General features: G+C 42.3%; 1 protein-coding gene across 2 annotated transcripts in view; it reads left to right on the forward strand.

The window, feature by feature from the left end:
• The window catches only part of Far2 (fatty acyl-CoA reductase 2), a 99162-nt gene that overhangs the window by 2595 nt on the left and 79464 nt on the right, over nucleotides 1-17103 (forward strand). The window contains exon 1 of one of the 2 annotated variants that reach the window (XM_059256406.1): nucleotides 3220-3235. The exons of the other annotated variant lie outside the window; for it this stretch is intronic. The gene's annotated coding sequence lies outside the window, so the exon portion shown is untranslated. Of the gene's footprint in view, nucleotides 1-3219; nucleotides 3236-17103 lie in introns of those variants that run through there. 2 annotated transcript variants of the gene reach the window in all.

The following is a 17103-nucleotide window of genomic DNA, read 5'->3' on the forward strand; positions in this document are numbered from 1 at the left end:
GGATGAGGCCTGCCGAATAAACCCCAATAATCTTCTGTAGATTACTGCTCTGTGCAAATGAGCCATCTGGCTGTGGCCATGGCCTTCACAAGAGCTTTCTAAAGTGTTCTATCCTACTCTCTGTCTTTACTAGAACAGACTATTGCACAAATGTCTTTGTGGGCAAATGAGGACAGATTCTGCCCAGGCACTGCTTACCCCAGATCCACTGGCATTTTTTAGGCTGAAAACTGGGATGTGGAGACATATCTAGTTTTCTAGCAGCCATTGTAGGAGGCCAATGGAGGAGCAGCTGCCTAGAGTTTTCTCATACTCATAGAAACTTCACAAGGCATAGAAACAGTAAACGTGGCTTCTGGGAGGGAGACAAGAGTGCAACTGTTGTACCTGGCTCTCCTATCACCCGTTCACACATGTGTACACTGGGTTTCACAGGACGTTGTGGTCCTCACATCACAGATACACCATGTGCAGTCATCAGCTTTGAACTGCAAACCAAACACAACAAGCCTGAAACATTCAACAGTGCCTTCTCTCCAGAAGACAGATCTTCACTATGAGCAAAAGCCATAAAGGGAAGAAGGAAGCCAGGTGTGGCAGTACACATCTGTGTTCCCATTCACTCGTTGTTTCAGGAACCCTTCAACAGTTGCCAGCACCTTCCGTGATGCAGGCTGAAGGTCTAACCAGACTTCCTAACCTTCCGATAGTGATTCAGGCTCCGTGAAGACTTTTGGAGAGAGGTACTTGATCTAGGGAACCACCCCTTTCTTCAAGCCCCAAGATGTCCCTAAACTTGCATGAATATTTAATGAGAAGATCCACCCATCTGCCTGCCCATTAACACCATTAATATTCACAAAATATCCAGGGCTATAATCCATCCATCCATCTATTCACCAACTCCACTTATAGTCATGAAATACAAAGGTTTGCAAATGTTGGAACTTCCCGAGAAAGCATATGTGTTTTCCCTCTTACTAATCCTGTGCATAGGAAGAGGATTATGCCACCGCCATACTTCTGGTGTGGAAGAGGGAATAAAGTACTTGTTCTAATATTCCAGGCATTATATGTGTCTTTGTGTCTGTGTGTATATGCATATGTGAATATGTATATACATAAATATGTGTGTCTGTGTGTAAATGTGTATGTGTATGCATGTGTATTGTGTGGATGGGTGTGTAAGTGAATATATATGTGTGTATATATGCATGTATATGATGTGTATGTATGTATATGTGAATGTATGTATGTCTACATATGTATTATGTGAATGTGTGTATATGTATGTGTATATGTGAACATGTGTATGTGTATGTGTGTATGTGTGTGTATCTGTGTATATATGTGAATGTATGTGTGTATATGTGTATGTATGTGTATTTATGAGTGTATATATGAATGTATATATGTATATATGTGTGTATGTGGGTGTATATGAGTATATGTGTGGGGGTAGGCATGTATGCAAATGTGTGTATGCAAATATGTGTATGTGGGGAATGGGGGTATATATGCATGTATGTATGTGTATATGTGTGTATATAGTATATGTATGTATATGAGGGGTAGGAGTGTATGTGAATATGTGTGAATATATGTACACATATATGCATGTGCTTGTTTTTTGTTTACTTGCCTTGAGAGAGAAAGGAGTCTTTTAAAGTTTGTATTTAAAAATCATTTGTTGAAATTAAATTTTCTACAGTTAAGAGTATGTTCATTCCTTCTGTGTGCTCATTCACACCTGTAAATCCAGCTTTCAGGGGACCAAGGCAGGGCAATAGCTGTAACTTCCAGGTCAACCTAGGGTACAGTGTGAGACCCTGTCTCAAAAATCAAACTGATCTTGGATACACACACAGTGTTTTTAAGTATTACATATTTTCATTATTTCTCATGAGCTGAAGTGGAGTAGAGTTCCTCCAGAATACTGTCTTATCAACAATACCCACATTTATCTTATTACTAGTCATATATCAAGTACTAAAGGCACAGTACTTCCACTTTGAACAGCTAACTTAACTCCAGAGCCTATACCAGCTCAACATTTTAGAGGAAACTTTATGTATATAAACTAACATGAACCAGTACAGAGATTTGAAAAGTGGTAAAGATGATGGCCTATGCCATTGTGAATGTACTGAGTTAACTGTGCACCCTAAGGTGATATTTTATGGCATAAGAATTGACCTCAAATATCTATACTGGCACAAAGGTCAAAATATCTCCAAGAGGCAAATCCTCCTCTGTAAGGACCTTATGTAACTCCACCGGGATAATTACCTATCCAGGGCACAGAAATCAATTTGAATCTGCAGTCCTGGGGGAGATCAGGTCAGGCTTAGAGTAAAGATGCTGTGGGTAAGTTAAGCTGTTTCCACCTCTTTACACTCTGCTTGCGGCCAGGGAGCTGTGTTTCTGAGCCTGTTTTCACACTGCCTGAAATTATCCACACAGGCCAGAAACCCATGATGAAGGTTAATTTGCCATCTTTGGAGAGAAAGATTTTTAACCTTGGTTGACATTTTCTGCTTTCTTCCTCCAGCCCTCAAAGTTTACGATGCTCAGTTAAAACCCTCTCCCAGCTTTTAAAGCCCTTTCCTCTGGGTTAAATCCTCAGTGCAAGTAGAAAAGGAGTGATACCAACCCAGCCACACCCTGCAGTTTGCTCTACCCTCTTTCTCCAAGCCTTGGAAGTTCATCCCCAAATGTGATTCTCAACTATCCTTATCTTTCGGTCTCTGGTTTCCACCTTTTTGCAATATCCCAATTTTCCAACTCATTTAGTAGGTTTCTAACCCATATACAGCCATATTATATACTATCACATAATGGAACTTTTCACTTCCCTTCCTACGTACGTAATAATTCCATCAGATAGAGCTGGGATAATGAGAATGCTCACACATTTATCTCATTTGTTTTTGTCTGTGCAAAGACTGGCTTAGTGCATTCCCCATGAGTTATACTGTGTCAGAGACCCATTTGAATCTTAGAACTTTGGCTTTAACAGTTGGATCTGATGTATTTGAAGTGCGGATTTTACTGAGAAACTGAGGCCCATCTCACACGATGGTAGCTGACTTGATGTCACAGTCCTCATGAAGGCCTTCCCATTTCGCTCACATACTTTTCTCACAGATCCTGTCTGAGGGAAGATCAGTCAGCACACCCAGTGCTGAAGAGCAAGACCACCAGAGTGGGCACCAGACGACCAAAGACGCTCAAGGTCAAGCTCTCCTGCAGCCTCGTTTTCCCCTTAGCTAAAACATCTGCTTTGTATAGTTTTTCAGTTCCTAACTATATGAAGTTATATAGTAATTTCTTACCCTGGTAGGATAATTCCCTGCCCTTACAAACTCCTGTTATATTGTGTTAAATGTTGTATGGATGGATCTCGAATGACACATTCCACACCACATCATTGCTGACATTAAATATCACTAGGCATTTTTACTGACCCCCCACATTTCCCTCCCTTCTTGTTGGACCCCCCAGTTCTCCCCCAAATAATCTCCTCTTTCAAGTCACATGCATTCCATTATCCTGTCTTCCTCCCATAATCCCCCTTCTATACTCAATGTCATATATATATACGTCTGTGTGTGTGTGTGTGTGTGTGTGTGTGTGTGTAAAATGTGTATAGGTATATAATTTGGGTAATCAAATTTAAGTCTGAAATATATATGTATATATTTAAATCTAGTTTTCATCTATTAGAGTAAAACATACAACATTTGTCTTTCTGAGTCTGGCTTATTTTATCTAACACAATTATTCCAAGTTCTGTCCATCTTTCTGCTAATGTCCTGACTTCATTCTTCTTTATACCTGAGTAAAGTTCTGACGTGCACATGGAGCTCATTTTCTTTTTCCATCCATGTGTTGATGGACTTTGATGCTGGCCCATATTTTGGTTATTAAATAATAACGTATTAACCCTATATATAAAAATAGTAATTTCAACATGCAGTTGATGTAAACTTCTTAGTGAGATGTTTGGTGGGTTTTTTCAGTGTTGAAATATTTGAAATCTGGTGTGCATTTACATTTGACAACACATTTCAGTTCAGAGTGACAGCTGATGCTGTAGTTTTAGGAGAGCCTCTATGGTCCTCATGCTTCATGCCATAAGCATCAGGTGACAGCCACCAGATGGCCCTGAGCACTGTTCCTGTCACCATCACAGACAGAAGAGACTGACTGCTTTGCAGAAGGAGGTCGAAGCTGTGTTCATTAGAGCTGTGTCTCTTCTGAGCATTGAGAGCTTGCAAACTGACTTCTGTAAGGAGTCACTTGAGGGTGTTCTTTGTAAATTGACCATTTTGTAATTTCAAGCTTGACTCAAAGAATATACAATCACATCTCCATTTGCCATAATCACTTTCCTCTCTCACACTGGGTGGGACCTGGACCTAGGCCTCCATGTGTCTTCTCAGAATCCCCACAGCCTTGTCCTGCTCAGAGCTGCCATGCTTTGGAGCAGCGTCTGCCTAAATTTTTCTCTACGAAACTTGCACACGTTGTCCCCTTACGCCCTCCAGCAAACAGACATGCTCATGTCATCGCCCATCTTTATTGTCTGAGACTGAACCTTCCGATGGAGCCCAACCTATCCTGGAACTTGCTATGTGGCACAGGCTAGCCTCAAACGCATAATGAACCTCTCCATTTTAGCCTCCCCAGTGCTGGATTGTAGGCATCACACCAGGATTGTGTGAGGCACCACACCTGACCCATTTTTTTTTACAAGAATAATTTTATATCTTAGTTCTTTCTGGTACTTCTTCACATTAGATCAAATATAACCATTTACACACTTTTCTTCATTTCCTTAAAGCTTATCTGAAAAATGAAAACATTTGATTTGTGATATTCTGTAAGTCTCCCATAAATATATTTAATTTTCTATAAAAATACCTTTAACATAAGAAATACCTATATATATGTATGCATCTCTACATACACACATATAATATGTGTATTCCATTCAGACTTCAAATCTAAGGTGTTAGAACTTTAAGTCTTTAAACATAACAAGTCACAGATATTTAAGTGGTTTGAGATATAAGCATCAATGTACATTCCCAAATTATGGAGGAAAGGTGATCTTATCGCTAGTCTGAAAATCAGGGGTTTTTCTTGTGTCTATAAGGATGGTGTGTGTGTACACATGTGTGGACACATGTGGGAGGTGTGTGCACATGTGGGTGCATTCCTATGGAGGTCAGAGGTTGACCCTGAGTGTTTTCCACACACACAGGCTTTCTTGCTGAACACCAAGCCTGGGGATTCGGCTAACCTAGCTATCCAGTTTGCCCAGGAACCCTTTGTCTCTGGCTGCTGTGAGCTGAGATTACAGGCCAGCCATCACACCCAAACTGCTATTCCCAGAGCTCTGAGGATCTGAACTCAGGTACTCACTCTTGCATAGTCGGTACTTCATCCACCAAGCCACCTGCCTGGTCTCTTAGGTGAAAACTTTACGGGAAACAGTGTATTCTCTGTCTAGCTGGGATTTGGTGGATTTGTGTCCTGAAGGAGATACGAGATGCTCGTTCCACTCCAGGGGGTGTCCTACAGCTATGTTTCTTCTCAATGCTGCCAATAGCACCTCTGTCTGCTCTGTGTGTTTTCTAGTGAATTTGTTGTAAAAATCCACTTCACAAATATTTTAGACTCTGGCAAGTCAGTGGTTCTCTCACAGCTGCTAGGCTCTGCCTGTCACTGTTCTATGACGGCAGCTAAGATGATATGCAAATTAATTTGTCTAGCTGTGCTCCAACCAAATTCAGAACAGCAGGCTGTGGGTGGGATCTGGCCCCTGGGCTCAATCTTGCTGGCCCTTGTTCTACATATTTCAGACTGACTCACTTCACTTGACTTGACCCTGCCTTCTGGCAGCATTGTTTCATTGACCTTTGAATATAAAGAAGGCAAACCCAGGGATTCCTCATTCTGGCCTAGTAATGAAATGTATTTATTGTCTCTGTTGTTCTTCTGCTGAGAGTATCACATGAACTGTTTACATCTCTGCTTTTAAAGCATTAAATTTATTAAATTACTAAAATGTATTCTGAGTTGACATTGTTGTCATTTTATTATAATAATTACATCAAGATATCAGCTTGATTTTGGTCCAACTCCTGAATGTGTGTGTGTGTATGTGTGTGTATGTGTGTGTGTGCATATGTGCATACTTGTGTGTGTGTGTATGTGTGTGCCTGCAAAAGGTCAACCATGAAGATCATTCCTCAAGAGCTATCTATTTTATTTCTTGAGCCAAAGTCTCTCCTTGGGACTTGGGTCGCTCTACTTAGGATGGTTGACCAGTAAGCCCAAGGATTCTCCTGTCCCCTACTTCTCCAGTGTTGAGATTACGGGGGTGCGTTACCACAACTGGCTTTTTATATGAGTGCTAGTGATGGGACTTCACACCTATATGACAAGCACTTTACCAACTAAGCCATCTCCCAGCCCTAGCTCTTGACTTTGAACCCTTCATTTTCTAATTGTGTCCATTTGCAGAATGGTAAACAACCCTGGATTTTCTAACGTACTGTTCTGACAGCTTTCTAAGATACCAAAGACTTGTGTCAAACACTACTCCATGAACGTATAAGGATGCATCTGTGATTCTATAAACCAAAACCGACAGCTGCAATGTTGTGTGTGGTTGAGGTTGACCCCGTGAGAAACTGAAGTCATGATGAAAAGCTTCTGGTGGTTAAAGTTAAATAATGCTCTTAAGATGCTCACATGGTGTGCAATTGCACCACAGACAAGTGCTTAGAACAGGAAAGCTCAGAGGTCCTGAGTGTGCCTTCCCTGGTGCCATGTTCTCCACTGTGAGGCTGCTGTGTGAAACGACCAAGATACAAGTGCTATGGGAACTCTGGCTGAAACTTGGCCTCGACGTATTTACTTGTTACTGTGACGTAGCTTTTACAGGCAGTCACACTGAGATTCCAGGGTGTTTGCAAGGGGCTTGGTTTTTCATTTTCAAAGACACCAACTTGAAATAAAGATTGTTTGAGGAGGAGAAAGACAGTTCAGTTCATTCTTTTGGAGTCCCTAGCACTCTCAGCAACTGTTTACTTCCCAAAATTGGCTCGTCATTGCTTTACAAAATGAGGTGATGAATTCTTGATTCCTAAGGAGACTACTCCTTTTTAAGGCTATGGTAGGCACACGGTTTATTAGAAAACTGGTCGACTGTGTGGCTTGATTATGGCTTTGATAAAGCCTCTAGGCAGACAGATTCCTACAGTAAGAGTGATAAGTTTTTTTATACCCCGATAAGCCTCTCCACTGACATAGCAATCCAAATCAGACCAAATCAGACCGAATTAGAAAAGCCCAGGTTTATTGTGTGAAGTATTCCCAGGCAGTTCTCTGGCCCCCTCAGAGAGGAGATGGGGAAGAGACACTAGAAAACCATGTGTTTGTTTGCAGGGATGTAGCTTATATACCCTGTGGGAGTGGTCTTGAGCCTCTCTGGGGGAGGAGCTGTGTTTGGCAGGCTTTGAAGGGGAGAGTTTGGGGAAAGAGATGGGGGGAGGGGAGTTGAGGTGGATCTTTCACCAGAACAAAGAGAATAGAGGTGGCAAGTGAGAGACAACTATCATGGACTCTCACCTTCTCCGTCACATCAGATGCAAAAATGAGTGAATTCTATGTTTTGTTATATTTTACAAATGAAGTAAATTAAATTGCCCTTTTTACTATGCAAATTTGAATGTTCTGAGTACAAAAACAAACTATCAGAAGTGCTGGGAAGGTGGCTCTGTGGTAGAGGGCTTGCCTAGCATGTGGGAGGCCCAGGATTCAGCTCTTAGCAAAACACACACACGGGGGGGGGGGGGGGGGGGGGGGGGGGGGAGGGAGAGAGAGAGAATAATCAAACTAATAAAGTCTGAAGTTCCTCCAATATTTTTCAGGTCCTAAAACCCAAAGGACTCAAGAAGAATTACTTAAAAAAGAAAAGAAATCCATACCTATTCAGTACTTGCTGGGTATCAGGCATGACAATGTATGCCTTATGTATACAGTCTCCTCCAGACTCTCCCAACTAGTTAGGAGCTGATAGAGCACCCATCCAATCTACTTCTGATAACTCCAAAACCCCAGTGGTCTCTAAACACCATCTGCCTGTTTTCAGATTCCAACTGAACAACCACATTTGTTATGTGTTTGACGATGGAGATGTCTAAGTTTATTTAAGGGGTGAGGCCATTAACTGAGCAACAGTTTTATGGCAGTTAATGATGATTGGGGACTATTCTGACCAACATTAAAATGAAAGAGGAAATGGAAAGCAAAAAAAAAGGTCAAGACAAACACTTGGGTTTCTTCCTGGACACTGCTTTTGCATTTATAAACACCTGAAGGGATTTCTTTTCACGCCATGAGAACACAGCTAAAGGCACATCTTCAAACCAAGTCCTCGCCAGGCACCTTGCTCTTGGACTCCTGAGCCTTTGGGACTGTGAGCATTATTTCATTTTGGTTATTTGTGAATGTTTGAAAAGAGATTTATTTTTAAATTGTGGTTAAAATTCTTTGTTTTGTTTTCTGAGACAAGCTCAAACAGGTAGTTTATATTCATACTCATACTTCTAGCTCTGCAAGTTTTGACCTTAACATTTATAGTGTGGCAGCAAAGCTGGCCTCACAGTACACTGATTTTTAAGACTATTTGGGGGAGCAGTTTCAGGTTCACGGCAAAATTGAGTGAAAAGTACAGAAAGTTCCTACATCCAGGCTAGGGAGACACAGTTAATAAAGTTCTTGCTACACAAGGCAGAGGGCCTGAGCTCATGTCCCAGCACCCACACAGAAAGCTGGCATTATGTCTGTAATTCCAGCGCTGTAGAAGCAGAGGCAGGTGGACTCCTGGAGTACATTCAACCTAGATAAAATAGTGAGCTCCAAGTTCAGTGAAGAGCCCAAAGTCCTCCATGCTTTTTCGTGTTCTCTCCCTGATCCAGTCCAGACACTGATCTTTTCTGCCCCCCAGAGTTTTGCCTTAGGCAGTGTCACTAGCTAGACACAGAGTTTGGTCTCTGTTACTGGCTTCCTTTTCTTTTTCATACTCTGGTATCTTTCCTCCAAATCTTTTCCTGACTTGGAAGCTCATTCCTTTTTAATGAGGAATTCTCTTTAATCTAGATATACCATAATCTGTTTATCTATCCCCCCAATAAAAGTTTTCCTGACTACTGTTGAGTTGGGGCAACGACGAATATTTGAATATTTGTGCACAGGTTTGAGTTTGGATGTATTTTCAATCCCTTTGAGTAAACACAAGGGTTCTTATGGATGATCTATCAAGACTATGTTGAATTCTGTAGGAAACCACCAGAGAGTCTTCTCAAGTCCCTGTTCCATATGTGCTGCCTGAGCAATGCCTGAGAGTTCCTGTTGCCCCTGGATTTATGGTGGTTTGTGGAGTGCCTGAGGTGAAGGCTGGAATATGTGATAAGAAATGACAGCCAGTGAAAGAGAACACCTGGCCTTTCTTATCAGCCTGCCCTGATACAGAGAAGGAGAGGAAGAGGGAGAAATCTGGCTTAAAACAATAGTCTGCAGTCAGACACCAAAAGCTAGAGTCAATGTGCTGGGTCTATAAGAAAAAGATAATTTGGCTAATACACACGGAGGAAAAGAAAAAGTAGCTGGTGCTCCAAACCTGGATCATGGGAGGCATGTTTCCCAAAGTCAAATCTCTTCTAGATCGAGTCCCTGTGACTTCCAGAAGACCAGGATTGTTTCTTAAGATGTATTTATTTTATTTTATGTGTATGAATGTTTCGCCTATGTATGTTAAATGTACTGCGTGCATGCCTGGTGTCTCAAAAGCCAGAAGAGGGCATTGGATCTTCTGGAACTGGAGTTAAAGATAGTTGTGAACCACCATGTAGGTGCTGGGAACTGAACCTCAGTACTCTGTAAGAACAACCAGTGCTTTTAACTGCTGAGCCATCTCTCCAGCCCCCAAACCCCAGGTTTTGTGTTTCTTTTTCATCAGTCTGGGGGAAAGCTTTATAAAGTCTTGATTCTTCTGTTCGACTTTTTCTTTACACCTTCTTTGGCAGCAGAGACTTTAGTGGATTTCCTCACTCAGGCCTTCTCACACTTTTCACCTGGGAATTAATACATCTGTTTGGTGGTTCCCCCAAGTATCTAACCCTGTCTGGATAGTGCTCCACCATCTACAACCACTTTCAAGTTTGTACTAAACTAAATGGCAGTCAGTATTCCTTATTACTACAAAGATCCATCCTGCATATCACACAACACTAAGACTGGCCTCTGGCTATCTTTTAAAGGGGAATAATATGCATTTGGGAAATATAGAGGGGAAAAAACAAAGAAATATGAAAAAAGGTATGGATGCATTAATAATAAAGAGGTATGTCTTAGGTATTTTCTTTAATTGCTGTGAAGAGAAACCATGACCATGGCAACTCTTATAATGGAAAACACTTAATTGGGGCTGACTTACAATTCAGAGGTTTAGTCCAATATCATCCTAGTGGGAAGAATGGTGGCATGCAGGCAGACATGGTACTGGAGATGGAGGCTGGGAGTTCTACATCTGGATTGGCAGGCAGCAGGAAGAGAGAGCGACACTGGCCTGATGAGCATTAGAAACCTCACAGCCCACCCACAGTGACATACTTCCTCCAACAAGGCCACACCTACTCCAGCAAGGCCACACTTCCCAATAGTGCCACTCCCTGGTGATCAAGCATTCAAATCTATGAGCTTATTGGGTCCATTCCTATTCAAAGCACCATAAGATAATACCAAGATCAATTCAGAATGCCTGTGACCAACTCTTCTATGGATCTACAGAGGATCTAATACAAGAACACACTCAGCAGCAGGAAAGGTTGGGAAGACAATTGAAAAAAAGCTTTTCCAAAAGGGTACCATGGGAATCCCCAAACAATCCAGGCTGTTGCCAAGGCAATAGGTTGCTCTCCACAAACTGACAGCAAGGCCCCATTGCTGAAGACAACATTCACGTAACTCATTGAACATGGAGACCTAGAGCTGGTGCCTCCATAGAACCTTTACCCCTATGTTCTAGTGTTTTTGGTATGGGAAGCTGCTTCGCAGGCTGCCAAAAGAGAAGCATATACACCAACCCAGACACAAGAACTTTGATCTACAGTGCTATCCCCCATCAAGATACGCAAGTGCAAAAAGCTTGTGGGAGTAAGTAACCAATATTTGATTTGACCTACGGCTCACTCCATGAGATAGAACCCATACCCAGTACTACGTGGGTAGTCAACAACCAGAGATTAAATAGCCCAGGTACCTAGGGTAAAATCAAACACGAGTGGTCAAAAAAAACAACAAAAAAAAAGGGGGGTAACAATAAACTGATATTCTGCTATAATAAACCAGTGCCTTACTCAGCCAGCATCAAAATCAAAGAAGCATTCTCCTACAGAAGATGGGAACAAATACAGAAACCCACAGCCAGACATTGCAAAGAGGGAACACATAGCTTTAATTAGGAAGTCTCCATTAAATCACTCCAGTCAGAGCTCTGGAACCCCGTCAAAGAGGAGGCAAAAAGAGCGTAAGAGCCAGAGGAAATGGAGGAGCCCAGGAGAACAAGTACTGTGAATCAACTGAGCAAGGCTCATATGAACTCAGAGAGAAGGAGCAAGCACAGGGCCTGCATGGGTCTGCACCAGATCCTCTATGAGTCTGTTATGGCTCTCCAATATGTGAATGGGTGGGTCTCTGGTTTTTGTGCCTGCTCTTGGGCTATTTTCTTTCTGTTGTTTTGTCTTGTCCAACTTTGGTGTGAGGGTTTTTGTTTTATATTTCATTTTATTAAGGAAAGAAAAAAAATTTCCAAAATCTAAGATCCAGAGAGGAAAGCTTCCCATTAAAGGCCCCATTTGAAAGTGTTTAATCTTTAAATCTGCTTTTAAGTAGACTCCACCAGTTAGATGAGTGATTCTTGCTGTGTTTGGGATCATAAGTCTATTAAGGATTGATGGACTTCCTTGGTGGAGAGAAAACTCACATAAAGGAATGTTTTCAATGGACCTGAACTGTTCACTAAGCTATTCATGCAAAACTTGTTCAAAGGAGTAAGGGGTTTTGTCACAGTCTGACTCCTTACAAGAGCCATTCCCTGCTGTTGACCATGTTCCTTTCGATTCCCGTTTATCTCTAATGGGTCCTGAGTTTCTTTACTCAAATAGCACCTGATTTCTTAAACTGAAATATTAAGATGTGTGGTTGTATTTCTAGGACCAGACTAAGAGTGTCTCTTAGCCATGCTCCCAAGAGTCAGATATGCAGACAAAGTTAATAGCAGCGTTTGAGTGATTTACCCTGTGTGGGTACAGAAAAAGCAGTTAATCCTCCAACAACTTGACAATATGGACTTTAATCTCATTCTGTTGATAAACTAAGATTTAGGAGGGTTAAGTACCTAGCCTAAGTATTTATTAAGCAACTCTTTAAGTGTCTGGCAGTATGTAAGAGAATCCAAGTGAAGCAAATTGTGGCCTCGGTAAATTTTTACAAGCTATTGTAGGGAATAGTAATGCCACTCCATGGGTAAAGTGTTTCCTGTATAAACCTGAAGACCTGAGTTCAGATCCTCAGCACCCATGTAAAAGTTGAGCAAGGTAGCACATGTCTATGACTCCATCACTGGGGAAGACAAAGACAGGTGGATCTTGGTGTCTCTGACCATTCAATCTAGCTAAGATGGCAATTTCCAGGTTCAGTGAGAGTTCTTGTCTCAAAAAATTAGGTGGTGGAAAATGATAAAGATACCCTAAATCAATCTCTGGCTTCCACATACACACACATAGATAAGCAGAACTTCACACATGTGCGTGTACACACACACACACACACACACACACACACACACACTATGCAAAATAAAATACACAAATTTGGAATGCCAGCACTCAAGAGACAATTCAAGATCACCCTCAGTTATGTAGTGAGTTTCAGGCCAGCCTGAGCTACATGAGGACCTGCATCAAAAATAAAACAAAAACAAGCCAAAACAAAATTTGATATTTTAAAATATCTGTTTGAGATTATAAAATCAATATTCAGACTTATGATTTTATTATAAACCCCAACCTAATGATTCAGAGGTCTGGCCTCCTCCCAAACTCTGGGTGCTGACTTAAGAAATGAGGCAACCATGACACCTAAGCAAGAAACATACCCTGGACACTTGAACTTGAGACAAAGCAAAGACCTGTGCACAAAACAAGAACATGTAAGAATCGCAGATTTGTTTCCTGATTTGTCTGTGTAGAATGATGAACACAGCTTCCTGTGGCATTAAATGTGCCATCCATGCATTTGTCTCCACTTTCACTGTGGTGTCAATTACCCGTGGCTAACTACAATCAGAAAATGTTGAATGGAAGGTTCCAGAAACAAACAATTCTAAAGTTTTAAACAGCATGCCTTTTTGAGAACTTCTAGTGCCCATCTGAGAGAGAACTAGCCTTAGTCTTCACATTAACTCTGCGTATACTGCCCATTGGTCCTTACTCTCTTAACTTCACAATGCTTTCCTTTGACATCCATCACTAACACCACAGCTTTTCAGAGGAGAGAAGCTTTAGAGCTTGGCTGCTTTGAAGTGTATTCCCCTCTGTGAGCAGTGACAGAGGACTCTGTGATCGTACTGGCCAGGACAGAAAGAGCAGGGCAGTTTTTAGATCTGAAGATGCATTCATGTCCCAGCCTCTAGTTCCCTTCCTGTCCCACGTCCTCTTTGTCCCATCCCTCCTGATCACCCAGAGGCATTGACAAGTGTTCATTTTTCGGTCTTTCCCTTCTCTTTGACCTATGCATTCATTCATCTACTTGTCAAGCATTTATTCACAGTGCCAGGTGGGAGGCAGACCGTAGAGATAGAAGGATAACATCGTACAGTACTCCTAGTCTCAGGGCATGGAAAGTCTAAAAGAAAGACAGATTTGGAAACTGTTGCCATGTTCCTGGCAAATTCAACTGTACAGTGGAGGCTGTTGACCTAGTCCCTGCAGTGACGCTTGCCCTGGTAAGGAAGGCAAAGGTGATGTGTATGGCCAGAGTGTAGACTTGATTTGGGACATATTGAAGCATGCACTTGCCAGCCTGAGTAACTGTGCTTCACAGCACTGTGAGCATTTGGAGTCCATCCCACAGGTGAGTTGGGGAAACTTCAGCAGGAGAGAAGAGTGGGTATACATTAATTTTAGAAAGATCAGCCAGCAGCTGTGTGGAAGCAGAACAGACCAAATGGACAAAGAGAGGGTGCAGGACATCTCAAGAGAATAAGGGAGAGGTTAACAGGGGCAGAATCTTCAAGGCTATAGATTGATCTTAGGTGAGGAATGAGTGATGCAGAGAGGAGTCTCATATTTCTGGGGTGAGTGACCAAGTGAATGGTGGTGGCATGGATTAGGACTGAAAGCTGGCTTACTTATGGGACATGGCAGGTGTAAGTCAAGGGTTTGGGAGAAAGACCTGGACAGTAGATCACACAATGGAGCCAGATGATGGAAAGACTTGTCAGTAGGTCTATGATTGGAACATAAATGCGGTCTTAGGGCGGCACTAAAGGAAAGTGGTGCCTTCTTGGGGCCAAATGCAGGAACTTGGGGTGGTGTAGTGCCTTTGCGTGCCCTTGGTAACTTCTTCGCTGCCATCGTAGGAGGTCATCAGAATACTGTCTGTGCTATTTTTGTCAAATTCCATGTGAGATCCCAGGGATTTGTGGAGGCAAGGGAGTGTAAATGGTTGTGTACTTCAGAGCAAAATGACTTTGGAAGAGCTGGTGTTCTGACACACTCAGCACTCGGTATCCCAGGAAAGCACCACACAAAGTTTGTTTTGAGTTTTATCATAAAGCTCTTGTCTTTGTTTTGCACACCACCACCACCACTAATTCTGGTACTGGACTCAAGGCCTCACACATGTGTGTGGATCATATGCATTAGTGATTAACAAGTTACCAATAATGCACTGGTGTCACATTACGGAAAGAAATAAAAGCACTTCCCCTAGGAATCATTTAACCAAGAGAGTCCAGATTTGAATTCTTTACCTCATGCTCTCCCTGTGTCTCCCATCTCCTGCTACTTGCATTATTGAATCTGTGCCACCTCCTGTCCCTGTGTCTGTCCTTGTGTGTCTGTCTGAATGTGTCAGTGTGTGCTGCGTGTCTGATCCTAACAAACAGCTTTTGCTCTTCTGTGTTTTTGGCTTTGACCAAGCAGTACACATGCATCATTCTGCATGGAAGAGTAAATAACAAGATACTGCTGTGCCTTAGTTCAGATTGTAAAAGTTGACTGTACGGGAAATCCAAGGCAAGCAAGGTTGATTGTTGCAGCTCTCTTACAGCAGGTTAAATAAACAGGCTGAGTACACAGTAGGATAGCTGTCTTAAGTGACTTTCAGGTGTGTGATTAGCTCTGGCTGTGAGGTCCAGCAAAAGATCCAGTTTCTTAAACAGAGATATTTCCAGAACACTGAGCCCAGCCCTGCTTTTAATTTTTGAGTCAGATTTCACCAAGTTACATAGATTGGTCTCAGATTCTACCAGTAACCCTTGAGATCCACCTACCTCAGCCTTCTAAGTAGCTGGGAGCACATGATTACACCAGAATACTTCAAATATTGTAGAATATTTCAAGTCAGGAATCATTATTTTAAATCAACCCTCCCTCAAGAAAATAAAGTAGCTCTCAGTTCATAATATATGTCTAACCTCCTGAAGAATGCTGACCTAGGAAAGGCTGGTGGACACAGTCTTTGGTTCGTGTGGAAGAATTGTTCATGAGTGACGTCCTGTGTGAACCCTGATTAGTGAGAAGGGTCCCAAAGTCACACTGTGAGTCCTATGTAATCTTCCTCTGAGGGCATCAAAGATATTTCATCCTCACCATATTACTTCATGCGCATGAAAAACTGAGCCTCAGTATAGGAACAAAGGTCACACCTGCATAGGGTATGTGGTAACCACCAGCAACTCAAAAACTGCAGACAATTCTGAGTTCAATGTCAGAGGTAAAGTGGCATCTTTCATCAGGTCCCACAGGGAGAGGCCCTGCATGATCAGTAACTGAGAACTTACAAAGCAGCTATTGGATACAACACCACCTTGTATCTCTCCTCCTTTCCAAAGAATAAGGTCCTAGGCAAGAGGCCTGGGTCACTAGGCATGGCAGCAAGTGAGGAACTGACCTGCATCTAACACAGACAGGAGGGGCTGGAGAGAAGGCTCAGAGATTAAAGAGCATTGGTTGCTCTTATAGAGGACAGGGCGTTGGATCCACACATGTGGATCACAACCTTCAGAAGCTCTAATTCCAGGAGATCTGAAACCTTTTTCTAACTTCTGTGGGCACTATGCATGCACATCCATACATGCTGGCAAAAAAATCATACACACAGAATAAGAATTAAAAACTCAAAGACCAAAGTCCATAGACACGAGTGTGTTTCCCAGAGAGATATTGAAGGCTAGCTTTTCACTGTTTTTATTTTTCCTAATGTGGATGAAGCTGACCTCAGAGAACATGATGCCCATGAGGATTTGAAGGACACAGCCCCTGTGAGGACATGGTCCCCTGAAGGACACAGTCCTGTGAGGACACAGTGCTCTGAAGGAGGTGCAGCTCCTTGAAGAAATGGCCCCCAGGAAGACACAGCTGTGTGTAGACACAGGCCTCTCACCCCTACCCCTCAGTGAGGTCATGGTCCCACTCTCTCAGGGCTGATACTGTAATGAGGCCGCTGACAAAAATGTCATAAAAAGAAACGATGAGCATTTTATGGAGGAATTAACACACAACTGACAGATAGATGAGGACTCTCTTGTGGGATAAAAGATGTCCGAGAAGGTGTCTGGGAGTGTGATGCTCAGCTGCTGAGATCTGCAGAACAAAGTGTGAAAGAACTTTTAATTTTTATTTTATGTGCGTAAGTGTTTTTACCTGCATGTGTGCATGTGCACCGTGTGTGCGCAGTGCCAGCAGAGGCCAAAGAGGGCCTCAGATCCCCTCAGATTGAAGTTACAGATGATTGTGAGTC

Source organism: Peromyscus eremicus, chromosome 3, assembly GCF_949786415.1.
Source record: "Peromyscus eremicus chromosome 3, PerEre_H2_v1, whole genome shotgun sequence".
Lineage (NCBI taxonomy): Eukaryota > Metazoa > Chordata > Mammalia > Rodentia > Cricetidae > Peromyscus > Peromyscus eremicus.